Below are 11,552 nucleotides of genomic sequence, written 5' to 3'. Positions count from 1 at the left end.
TGGGGAAATAAAATGATAGGAATTCCAATCAGGCAAATGAAAACAATAAGCAATCGTAATTGCTCAAAAAAAATGGCCTAAGTGTGTTACTACAATTTTTATAGCAATTATATTTGTGAAGCATTAAATCTGAATCATTAACTAACCACTCTTATTCGCTGAAAATTACAGTGCAAACATGTGTAATGTACCAAACTTCTATGTTTCGGGAAACGGGGGGTGGGGGATAATCTTTTATCCGAATTCCTACGATCCTCTTTTAGCAATAATACTCGTAGCACAACTGAATTATATTTCAATACGTAGAATTTTTAGAAAGTTAACGATAAATAGTTTTCGATCTATCGTTAAGCACAAAATTAACGATAGATCGAAAAATGATAGTGTTGATCGATTCACGCATTTAAATAAAGAATTGACTTAATAAGTATGTTTTTAAATTTTTCTCGTATGTTATCTGATGAAAATTATAATGGAGCTTAGAATTGGAGGAAGGGAGTCTATTTTGGCCTACAAAGCAGTTATCGATGATCTGCCCACATTTTTCTTATCAACAATGATGTTAAAATTCAGTTAGATAGCCCAACTTTCCTTAAAGGTCAACTAAGAAACACCAATCCCCAACCCCCTCCCCCATTTTTTGATACACTAATCGCTTATATACCAAAGAACAAGATTTTGTCGCAGACGACGAAATTCGTCAATACACCCGTTTGGATAACGAATCTCATTTTTGTGAAAGTAATTTCTGTAAAACTTGTTTCTCTGCAAGCGCAGTGTCTTTTCAGAGAAAACAACCTGCTCGTACAGTACTGCTTTGTGCAGGTAAAGTGCAGTATTTGCAGAATTGAGTTTTCGAGATATTTGAAGAAATACGTTCTGGATTCAATAATAACAACAGAAAAATGTTGGAACTTGATTGGGGGGGGGGGGGGTTCAGCGGAAACCAAATAAGCAAGCTTGTGTAATAGAGCTTACGTGGTTTTCTTTCTTTCTTTCTTTTTCTTTTTTTTTTTTCAATTATAGGTTTTCATCTTAACAAAGTAATAAAAATTAAATGTAGTTTAGTACTATTTAAACAAAAGTAAAAATACGATTTAAACGAAAGTAAAAGTTTTTGATTGCATAATTTATCCCAACATTGTAGATAAAATGTTTTTTAAGCATAACGCTCAATGTATACACAATTCTTCTTAAACAATTTTAATAAAAATTTCCTGCGAAAATTATTACATCGTTCTTTTTTCCGCATTCAATAACATTGATTTTCCAGAATATCATTTTCTGTTTGACATCATTTCCTAAGTGATAATCCCAATCTTGAAAGCTCCGATCTATGCAACCTCTCCTCTGTTAAAAGCATCACACGCAGAAGCTCCCTCCGAACCTCAAAGAAAGAAAATTAGTAAAAACGGGAATGTGGGGCAAAGTGAAAGATTGAAATATTTACTCGGTTTTTAGCGCCACCTATCTGGTAATATTTCACCTATCTAGCAACACATGTATACTGCGCCAGACAGGAAAAATTTACACCTGAAGATCAAAGCATATAATGATAAAAGCAATTTTCAAATATTAGTAGAATAGAAGCTCGATTAACCGAGTTTCGATTAGCCGAGGTTTCTGTTAACCGAGCCGTTAGTAATTTAGAATTTAAAAATAAAAATATTTTATGGGAAATTGTGTTTTTTTAAATGCCTCTTTCAATATTTAACTTGGCATTGTAAGAAATGTCAATTATTTTTTTTAATTTAATACAAGTTATTTTCTTATTTTAGTGTTTTAACTGTAAAGCATAAATTTTTGTGTTCATTTTCATATTTTGAAAAAGTTCTATTGTATTTTTAGTTGATTCATTTTAAACATTTGCGATCCTGGTTAGTGTTATGCAAAGTTTCTATTAACCGAGATTTCTAACATCCGAGGCACTAGCGGTCCCAATTAGCTCAGATAATCGGGGTTCTACTGTACCTAAATTGTAATATTTTAGTGCTATTCAAAAATTATTTTTGTTATTATGAAAAGATAAAGTTTTTCTTGTTAAACAGTCAAATATTTACTGAGACCTGCTAATATTCGGTTCTGTGTTTGTTTATTTACTTAACCTTAAGCTTATTTTTACTTTTAATGTTTTGTCCAATTAGTCAAGTACATGCGGGCAGAGTGAAATAGTGAATTTCGTTTACTTATTCAATCATTTATCAAATCACTTATTCACTTATTAACTAAATCATTTACATTCCTTCATTTGATAGCTCACTGATATATATTTATTCATTCATTCACTTATTTTCATATTCATTCACTATTTTAATCATTTACTTATTGTTTCTCAGACACTAATTTATTTATTTACTAGCTTTTGCCCGCGGCTTCGCTTACGTTGATGTAGTTTTTTTTTCAATTGATTCAAGCTAATGGTCATTACAGGCAGAGGTCAAATAGTTACCAAAACATTGTTTGTCTCTAGTTTCGCAGACATTTCAAATTGCCTGCCCCCTTAAATGTATCAAAAGGTATGATTGAAACTGAAAATTAGGGGTAAAGGGAATAAATGAAATGTTGGCAAAAGTGAGAAGAAAGCCAAAAATCACAAAAAATAAATCACGAAAACGTTCAGGAGTTGTAAAGAAGTCAGTTTGGGTAATTCCCAAAAAATCCAATTCGAGTGAGGTCAACTATTCTTAAATAAAGTGAAACAGTTCCCTTATAATCCCGATCTCCATCAAATAGATAATATCCAGCGCTACACCGGCAATCTAAATTATTGTATAATGTGTAACTTCTTACCGTAGAAATCGTCCCAAAATAGGGTCAACAATGATGCTACCCGAAATGTTTCTAATAAACAGCAAAAATTTGGCAATTGTTTGAAATTGTGTGCAAAGACAAAGTAATGGAAGTTTTTGCGCTGTTTATGAATTTGCGAATTAGTTGGCGAATTATTTTACGTGTTAACAAATTTAAAGAAAGAAATATTAAGGAAATGGCGATATTTGGTTACATGGTGAAAACCGAGAAGCAGTATTGCGTAGTGTTTAGCTTCAAAAACAGCGACAGTTGAAAAAAATGCCAAATGCCTTAGCTATTGAAATGATTCCACAAAAAAAAGTTTGGCTAGATTCCAGCTGATCAATCAAATACCCAGTCAATACAAATAAATAAAAAAAAACATTAATTGCCTCAAAATTGCATTAAAATGGAAAAAAAATCAGCCAAATCTATGTATTATTTGCCGATCTTGTGCAAAAATCTTACTTCAAGATTTGACTTGAGAAAAGCCTTGAACAGTCACGAAAAGCAAAGATAGTCAACAATACAACAATAGTCGTTATCGACAGGGAGTTGAGATGATACACCAAATATTGTATTGAGTTAAGGAAAACCTTCGAACATGGAACTAAAAAGCTCATACCTCGTTTTTTATTCTACTTAGAAATTTCGAACAGGTGCCATCTTCAGCAGAAAAATCAGAGCTTTCAATGGACATATAATGTTAATATGTGCAAGTATTTTTTCATCCCCATATTAGAGAATTTATACGAAAATTGTGTTTTATTGCCCCCCTAAGGGGGTTTTGCCCCCCATAAGGGGACGAAAACTACCCTATGTGTTATTCTGATGCATAAGCTATAGTATTGTGAAGTTTCATCAAAATCCATTCAGTAGTTTTTGCGTGAAAGAGTAACAAACATCCATACATCCATACAGACAAACTTTCGCATATATAATAGTAGTAAGATTTTACAGTTTAAAGTTTTATTACGTATTCAATTATTTATTTATTCTTTTATTTACGCATTCATTTGTTAAAAAATATTTTATACAATCAAATGTAAAATGTTTTATAAGAAAAATACTTTATTTTTCACTTTGCCCCATGAAAAAAAAAAGTGAACATTTTCCACTTAAGTTATAAATTTACTGCCAAAAATGCAAAATAATGTTGCAATGCATCCATGTTTTAACATAAAATATATTATTCTTTCTTTATATACTATAATTTTCAATTGTCAATAATCAATTTGTTCATTTTAAAAAAAGATAAGTTATTTTAACTATTTCACTTTGCCCCACATTCCTCTACATCTCATAACGTAACTGTCGTAGAAACGTAGTAGTATCAGTGGGGGTAAATTGAAACAAGCTCTATTACCACACTTGTGGTTATTTTTGGAAGTAAACTGTTGGTGAGTAAAGTCTAGGTAACAGATAGAGAGAAAAAAAAAGATTCTGAGAGAAAAAAAATGGCTTGAATCAAAGAAAGTTTAGAAAATCTGCATTATTTAAAACATTTAAACCGCCTAAAATCAACAAATATATGCATGCTGTGAGTCTATTTTTGTTTGCTTTGACATCTGTTTGTTAAATTTATTAGCAAAACTAACTTAGTAATTTCTATTATTTTTCATTTATTTTGGCAACAATTAAAAGTGGAAGTAATCGGCAGGCATTATGACAAAGAAAGTAAAATAAGAAATAGTCTTTAAAGATATAATCATAAATCTTGTGATGATTTAAAGAAAATTTATGAGTTTTACACGAATAACTAAAATTAGAACTTAAAACATTCAGTTTTCCTATGCCTTGCTTAAAAATTTATTTTACTAATTTTTAAGGGTCTTACCGCTTTTCGAAACGAAAATAATGAAAAGTGGAACTAATGAATACGAACTAATTTGTATTTTTAAACGCATAAATTTATTCGCTCTCCGTGAAGAACAACACATAAGAGCACGTTCAAACTGTCCTGTATTGATCAAGTTTAGGTATGACGATTTTTTTTTCTTTTTTCCCAAATATAAACTATTTTGAGAATGTTAAAGTTCTTCCTTCATTTTTTTTTTTTTTTACTTTCCCTGCCTATCGAATTTTGCATTTATTAAATCATTTAACGATTTAATCAGAATATAATACTTCATTTTATTTATCGTTTAAAGCGCTAGATGGCGCTGAGTATCCTAACCAGTGAAGCTACTACACTGGACGTGATTTCATGGAAACAAGTGAAAGTGTGAAGGAAAGGAATGCTTGATTTATCTCAAGATTATTTTGTTTTTCTTGTTAAAATAACTTCTTTTTCGCAAGGTGTGTCCTTCACTTGTCATCATCAAGAAAGAATATTTTTGAAAACATTCAACTCCACATTTTCGGGTGGCCACGGGCCTGCGCCTCTTCCCCCCTCTTCTGGTTGTTGCAGTAGGGACAATTAATATCTCGAAAGCACCCCCCCCCCCCCTGTTGGCGTTGCCAGGAGGATGTTAGGGGGTTAAAATCCCTCCTACAATTTTCGATGTTAGCACATATTCCCAATCCAAAATAATGGCAGCTGTGATTAAAACCCTAACCAGAAGGTAGTTCTTGCTGCGCTACGCTACTGCCACACTGCCCCTAAAAAAATCACAGGTATGTCCCATTAAGATATTATTGTCTCATTTGAAAAATAAATAAGAAGTCTGTGCTGTAAATTGAGAAAAGTATTTTTCTTTAAAATATTTCTTTTTTCTCCCTTCTAATGAATATTTTTTAGAAAATACTTAGGGAAAAAAAATCTGATGTACAACAATATTTTTTTTAAACCTTAAAAAGTTAGAGTATCATCTTACACCGCATACCAGTAAAAGGTGCACTTTGCATTCAACCTTAAGAAATTTAAAATGATAATTTATATATATATATATATATATATAGCTTTTAACGGCATGTGCAAATTTATAGAGAAGAAAGAGAAGGATTAGCTTCCTAATGGGAAAAATCGCTTTTAGAAAAGTTAAAACACATTATATCATTATGAATAATTATTTTCTCCTTTTAAACAAAAATACATAACAAAGTAAAAATTTCATTCGAGTATTGTTAATTCGAGAAAGGTAATCAACAGTTTTTCATTAATTAATTTGCTTTTTTTATTCTCACAATAAATTAAAAGTTATTTCCTACAAAAGGCCATTTAACAAAAATTTTCGACTTTTTTTTTATATCTAATTTATTTTTATCATTTTACCAACTAAAAATTTGTATTTCAGATTTGCAGACTTTTCCCCTTTTTTTTTCCCTTCAATATTGGTAAAACTTTCACTGAAAATTCGTCCTTATATCGTCCTAAGATCATTTGAACACTATTATCCAAGACGCGCTTTGATAACGTATAACATCGTATTAAAACTAAATCTACTTAAAGAATATGGTCTCATACCTCCAAACACTCTCTCTCTAAGAGCATTTGCTGTTCTTTCTTCTCCCTAAGACAACGGTTCTTGTATTTCTTGAGCCATGTTCCTCCTTCCTCCCAGTGACTCCTTTTGATCTCATCATTGATGCTGTGTGAAGACAATGCTTATAAAACAAGAAAATAGTTACATTTAGGTGATAGAATCAGCGTTTTTAAGGAAAAAAGAAAACTTGTTGCATACACATGTTTAGGTGTTGCAAGAAACCCCCCTTTTTTTTTAAAGCAGAACAAGAATTAAACTTGAGACGTTAAGCTACAGTCTATAACAGAAATACCTTGAATGTATTAAAACAAGCTGAATTTATGCATTCAATATCTACAAGGAAGGCTTGTTTTTCTGAACTCCCGTAGAACTTCCTCTACCGCATGACTAAAGTATTTCCGAACCTGCAATCTTTTTTTAACTTGCTAACCCTTTCGAAAATCCGAAAGAATTTGGCGAACCCTGTTGTGTTCCGAAAGTAAGTTTCAGGTAAGGAAACAAAACTTATGATCACCTCCTTTCTTTTTTAATGTTGCACATTAGTACGTAACAAAAAATTAAATCATGTTTGCAAAATATTTAAGTACAGACAATGATACACACTAAAATGATAGCTATAAAAAATGAATATATGTAAAATTATTTCAACAAACCAACTGGCTCTCAGTAAGTTACATAAGTCTTCAAAAAAACTCTTAATGGAACAGTTATGGGACAAAAAAGTTCAAATTCTAGCTCAATACCTGACAGTTGATGACGCAGATATGTGTGTTTACTGCAACTCATTTTAAATTAAATATTTTTTACAAAAAAAATATTGTATTTATGTATTTTATTTATATATGTTGCTGCAGCTTTTTTGTGTAGCCTAATTGTCAATAAAGAAAATACATTAACTTTCGAAAGATCTTCATTTATTTTGCATAAAGCAGCATTCAAGAATTCATTAAAAAATTCAACTACAATGTTATTAAATATGTTTTTTTTTTGGAAGAAAAACTTATCTACTTTAAATTTTTCAATGTTAACAATATCATGAACATGGGGGCATTGAGCATTGAACTATTGCATTATCAAATCAAGATACATATGCATGTGGAAGAATAAGACGAAATTCAAAGCAGAAGTTCAAATTGCCTCAATCTCATGCTCTAAAATTTTCCCGAAATCTGTGATACTAATCCACACAACACTATCCACATAGATAGCTAGAAATCAAGACTTGGCGCAGACTGAGAAAGTTTTACGAATGGTTTGCGGCGATAACATTAATTTTAACCTAATCTAATTGCAAATACCATCGAGAAATGGTAGCAATACCGTTGGTGTGAGGCGGTTGCTTTCTTGAGTGCTACATTGCTAAGCTCCTCTCATACATTTTTGTGGTCCGGCAGCATATATACGATCTTTACTCAGCTACAGACCTTGTCATAGTTTGAGACTCCTGATTGGTCAGCCGACACAAATGCATCGGCCATGTTTTTTTTTTTTTTTTTTCCTTCATCCAACTCATGTGAACGAATTTCGTTGTTCAGAAATTCTGAATTCACGTTTGAAAGAGAGTGCTTTTAATGTCCTCTCCCTATAATGTCTAGGAAATCTCGTTTCGAAATAAAACATAAAAGAGCACGCAAAACAAGCTATAACGGAGATGGCTGACGGTTTGTATGTTTGTTTGCTAATCAACAGTCTTCAAATTTTTACATGGTCTCTAGAGAAGTAAAGGTTGTTCATATGAGGTCCGGCAGACCATTCGTTGGCCATCGATTAAATGGTAGGCTGGAACAACATTTTTATGTTGCAAAATAAAAATTAAAAAAAAAAACACGAGAGCTTTTTTTTTTTCTGACAGCGAAATCAAATTTGAAAAGCTACCAAGTAAATGTCGCATCCTATAATGTCAACACTATTTGGCGAATGCTTTGAGCAGTGGTTTAAAAGGGAAAGTTTGTTATTGAAAGCATTACTGTACAATAGTATGTCCCGAAGTTAAATCTTTGTGCATGTTTAACGAGGAAGAAATAACGCCTGCCCATCACATTTCCATAAAACCATTCAAAGGGAATTATTTATCGCTAAATTATAAAATTTGTTTTAATGCAAATGCTTACTATTAGTTGTGACATTTTTTTCCGTTAGTTTATACTAGTAGTACTATGGAATATCAGAATTACTGTTATAGCTATGCAATTTCACATACAGGGTGGGCCAAAAGAAATGTCCCAGGTAAATGAAGCCCTAGCGGCCTATCCAAAAATCAATTGAACCAAAAATTCAGAGAGATAATTTCAAAATTTTCGAAAGGCAAGATCCACTTTTTCCATGGACAAACTGAACAGCATCTTGAAAAACTTCAAAAATGACGTTGGAAAAATATGCTAAAAATTGAATTTTTCAAAAAATAATAAAATTAGTTTTTTTATATTTTTATAAGTCAACAGCCATAAATTGTTTGTATATAGCGTAATTTGAACCTAAAAAAATATTTTATAGCTTTTACATAAGAGCCAGTGGGAAGCAAAGGGATGTAATTGGGTTTTTTAAAGTTTTGATTAAAACGCGTATAAAAATAACGTCTTACGTAGGCTTTCATTGAAATTTTTTTCTAAATCATGATGTCAGAATTTACCGAACTAGTAGTACTATCTCTTGCCCCAAGACAGAGGAGAGGTTAACTTGCCATTTGTACTGGTTATCTCCAAATTTTTAATTTTGCCATTACATCCCTTTGCTTCTTACTGCCTCATAAGATCTTTCGTTTGCGCATACGCCTTAAATTGGGCTAAAATCTCCTGAAATTAGAAGCCCAATTTAAGGCGTATGTACGAACTAAAGATCTTATGCAAAAGCTGCAAAATATTTTTTAGGTTCAAACTACGCTTGATAATTTATGGCGGTTGCGTTTTGAAAAAAAAAAAAAAAAATAGTTTTATTATTTTCTGAAAATTTCAATTTGTGTAACATATTTTTTCAAACTTTCAGCCTCATGCGCGAACTGAAGATGTCAAATTAGAATTTTTGTGAAATTTTTCCCAATTGAGAAGATCCCAAACTACAACTTTTGAGAGGTAACGCGATTTCGAAATTAAAAAAAAAAAATCGACTTTTTCGAACCACCTTATTCCTCACTGCTTATTAAAGGTTTATCCTCAAGCAATGCATTAGTGCTTCTTACTTCTGTCCTGTGAATTATGCAAAGCTAAACAAAGCCTCTACTTTATAGTGTTATCATTAGTTCTTTTATACTGGTCTTCTTCACAAATGCTTCGGGTCGACAATTTTCGTCACACGCGAATCGTCAACGCCATTTGTGGTTTTTGAATAAGCTGATCAACTTGCGCAAGGAAAAGTGTTTTCATTTAAAAATTTGGCAGATCAGATCTCTAATTGTATCTGTAACCATGAGCAGAGCCACTGAGAGCCGAAGAGAACCCTTTGTCCGTTTTGCCACCGAGCTCCGTGCACCTAAACCACATATCTGTCTGAAAAGCGCTTCCCATATATTGTCCGTTTTCCCCCAAGAAGGCACTTGACTCCTCCTACGTCACCAAGGCCGTATCCAGAAATTTTTTTCGGGAGGGGCCCGGATTAGCACATTGCCCTAACACACACACACACACACACACACACACACACACACACACACACACACATATATATATATATATAGTATATATAGACACACCAAACGCATAAAAATGTTAACACAGAAGACTTTTTGTCTCTATTTTTAATGATTCCACTGTTTGGACTGATCTTATTTTAATTTCTTATTATTTTTCTTATTCATCTTGTAGTGGTAAGGATAACAGGAGAGTGTTCCTTTAAGTCGGATGTAGAAGATCCATAATTTCAGTTGGTCCGGGGATTTTTCCCCCGAGAAATTTTCGAAAAAAAAATCTATTTTGAGGCCTTATATTAGGTAATTGAGATTACAAAAATATGAAAAAAAAAATAGGCAAACAAAGTCTTTTAAAAGTTATACATTCTTTGGCAAATCAAGATCAAACAAAATAAAAATTGCTTGCTCGACAAATCATGGAACTTAATGGACAGAGAGGAAAAACGAGAGAGGAGAAAAGAGAAGCCTTTCGTCATCTGCTCATATCGGCTTTTAGTGAAGTTTGTTTTTGATCACTCCCCTACCCTCATTTTTTTTTTTTTTTTTTTCATTAAATGCCCTACAGTATGAAAATTGTACAAAATAGTTTAAAAGAAATGGTGCAGACATTCAGAAATTAAGAATGGAAGAGTAATATTCTGACCATTTGGACAATTCATACTTTATTTTCTTGATAAGATACAAAATTGAAGAACTTTTCAAGGAATTTCAAAACAAATAATTTTCAAAGACTCTCGAACAGTTCAAATTATTTGAAGCTCTTTATTTACACTTTTCAGAAGTTGATTGCACAGTCTTACAAAATGATTATAACTTTGTAAGACACACCCGTTTTAAGTTAAAAATAAATGCAACGAAATATTTCTCGAAACAAACTTTTTTTTTTTTCAATCACAGGTAGTGCAGAAAATGAAAGAGAGTAGAGTAAGTGTTATTTTTTTCCCTCATACTAAAGGTATTAACAGTATGAAGTCGAAGTAAGAAAAAAAACAATCAATAACAAAAGAACTTCCATGATACTGAATTCGGCATTAAATAAATGCAAGACAAGAAACATATCAGTCACAAAAATGATCTTAAAAATTATGCTACAAAAACGCGAGAATCGTGATTTTTGCATTTTTTACTCAGGATGTATCAAGGAGCTGAATTTGGCACATCTTGGTAACAAGATATTCGCCTAGTCGGAAACTGGGGGCCCAGCCTTTGGGGAGTCCCCGGTTCGAAATCAGTACAGTGTAAGTTTTAGGGGGAGGAGGGCAGGGTCGTGCACAGAGGGGAGAAGGGACACCTGTTGGCCCGGGCCCGAGCTTAAATGGGGCCCAATATTTTTAAACCTAGGGTTGAAAATATGGGTAAACAATATGGAGGGCCCAAAAAAAAGCATTTGTGACAGCCAAAAATTTCTGTACACGCCCCTGGAGGAGGAAGTGCACAGAAGTCAGTTTAGTAGACTTGAAAAGTCTACCGAACTGACAAAGGGCCTGCCTTAACCCTGGACTGCCCTGAATCGAATTAGGAAAGAGAGCAGGAAGTCCTAATTAAAGGTCTAAATTTCAAGTGTGCCTTGCAGCTAATGAGAACTAGAACTGCTTTTTCTGTATTTCTTCAAAATATTATAAATTTTGAATAGTAGCAAAATTAAGAATAAAAAAAAAACTTTGTCATTTTCCTTTTCTGACATTAGGAATTAAAAATAAAAATAAAAAATAATT

This window comes from Uloborus diversus, chromosome 9 (assembly GCF_026930045.1).
Source record: "Uloborus diversus isolate 005 chromosome 9, Udiv.v.3.1, whole genome shotgun sequence".
Classification (NCBI taxonomy): Eukaryota; Metazoa; Arthropoda; class Arachnida; order Araneae; family Uloboridae; genus Uloborus; species Uloborus diversus.
Note: the sequence above shows the minus strand (reverse complement) of the source record.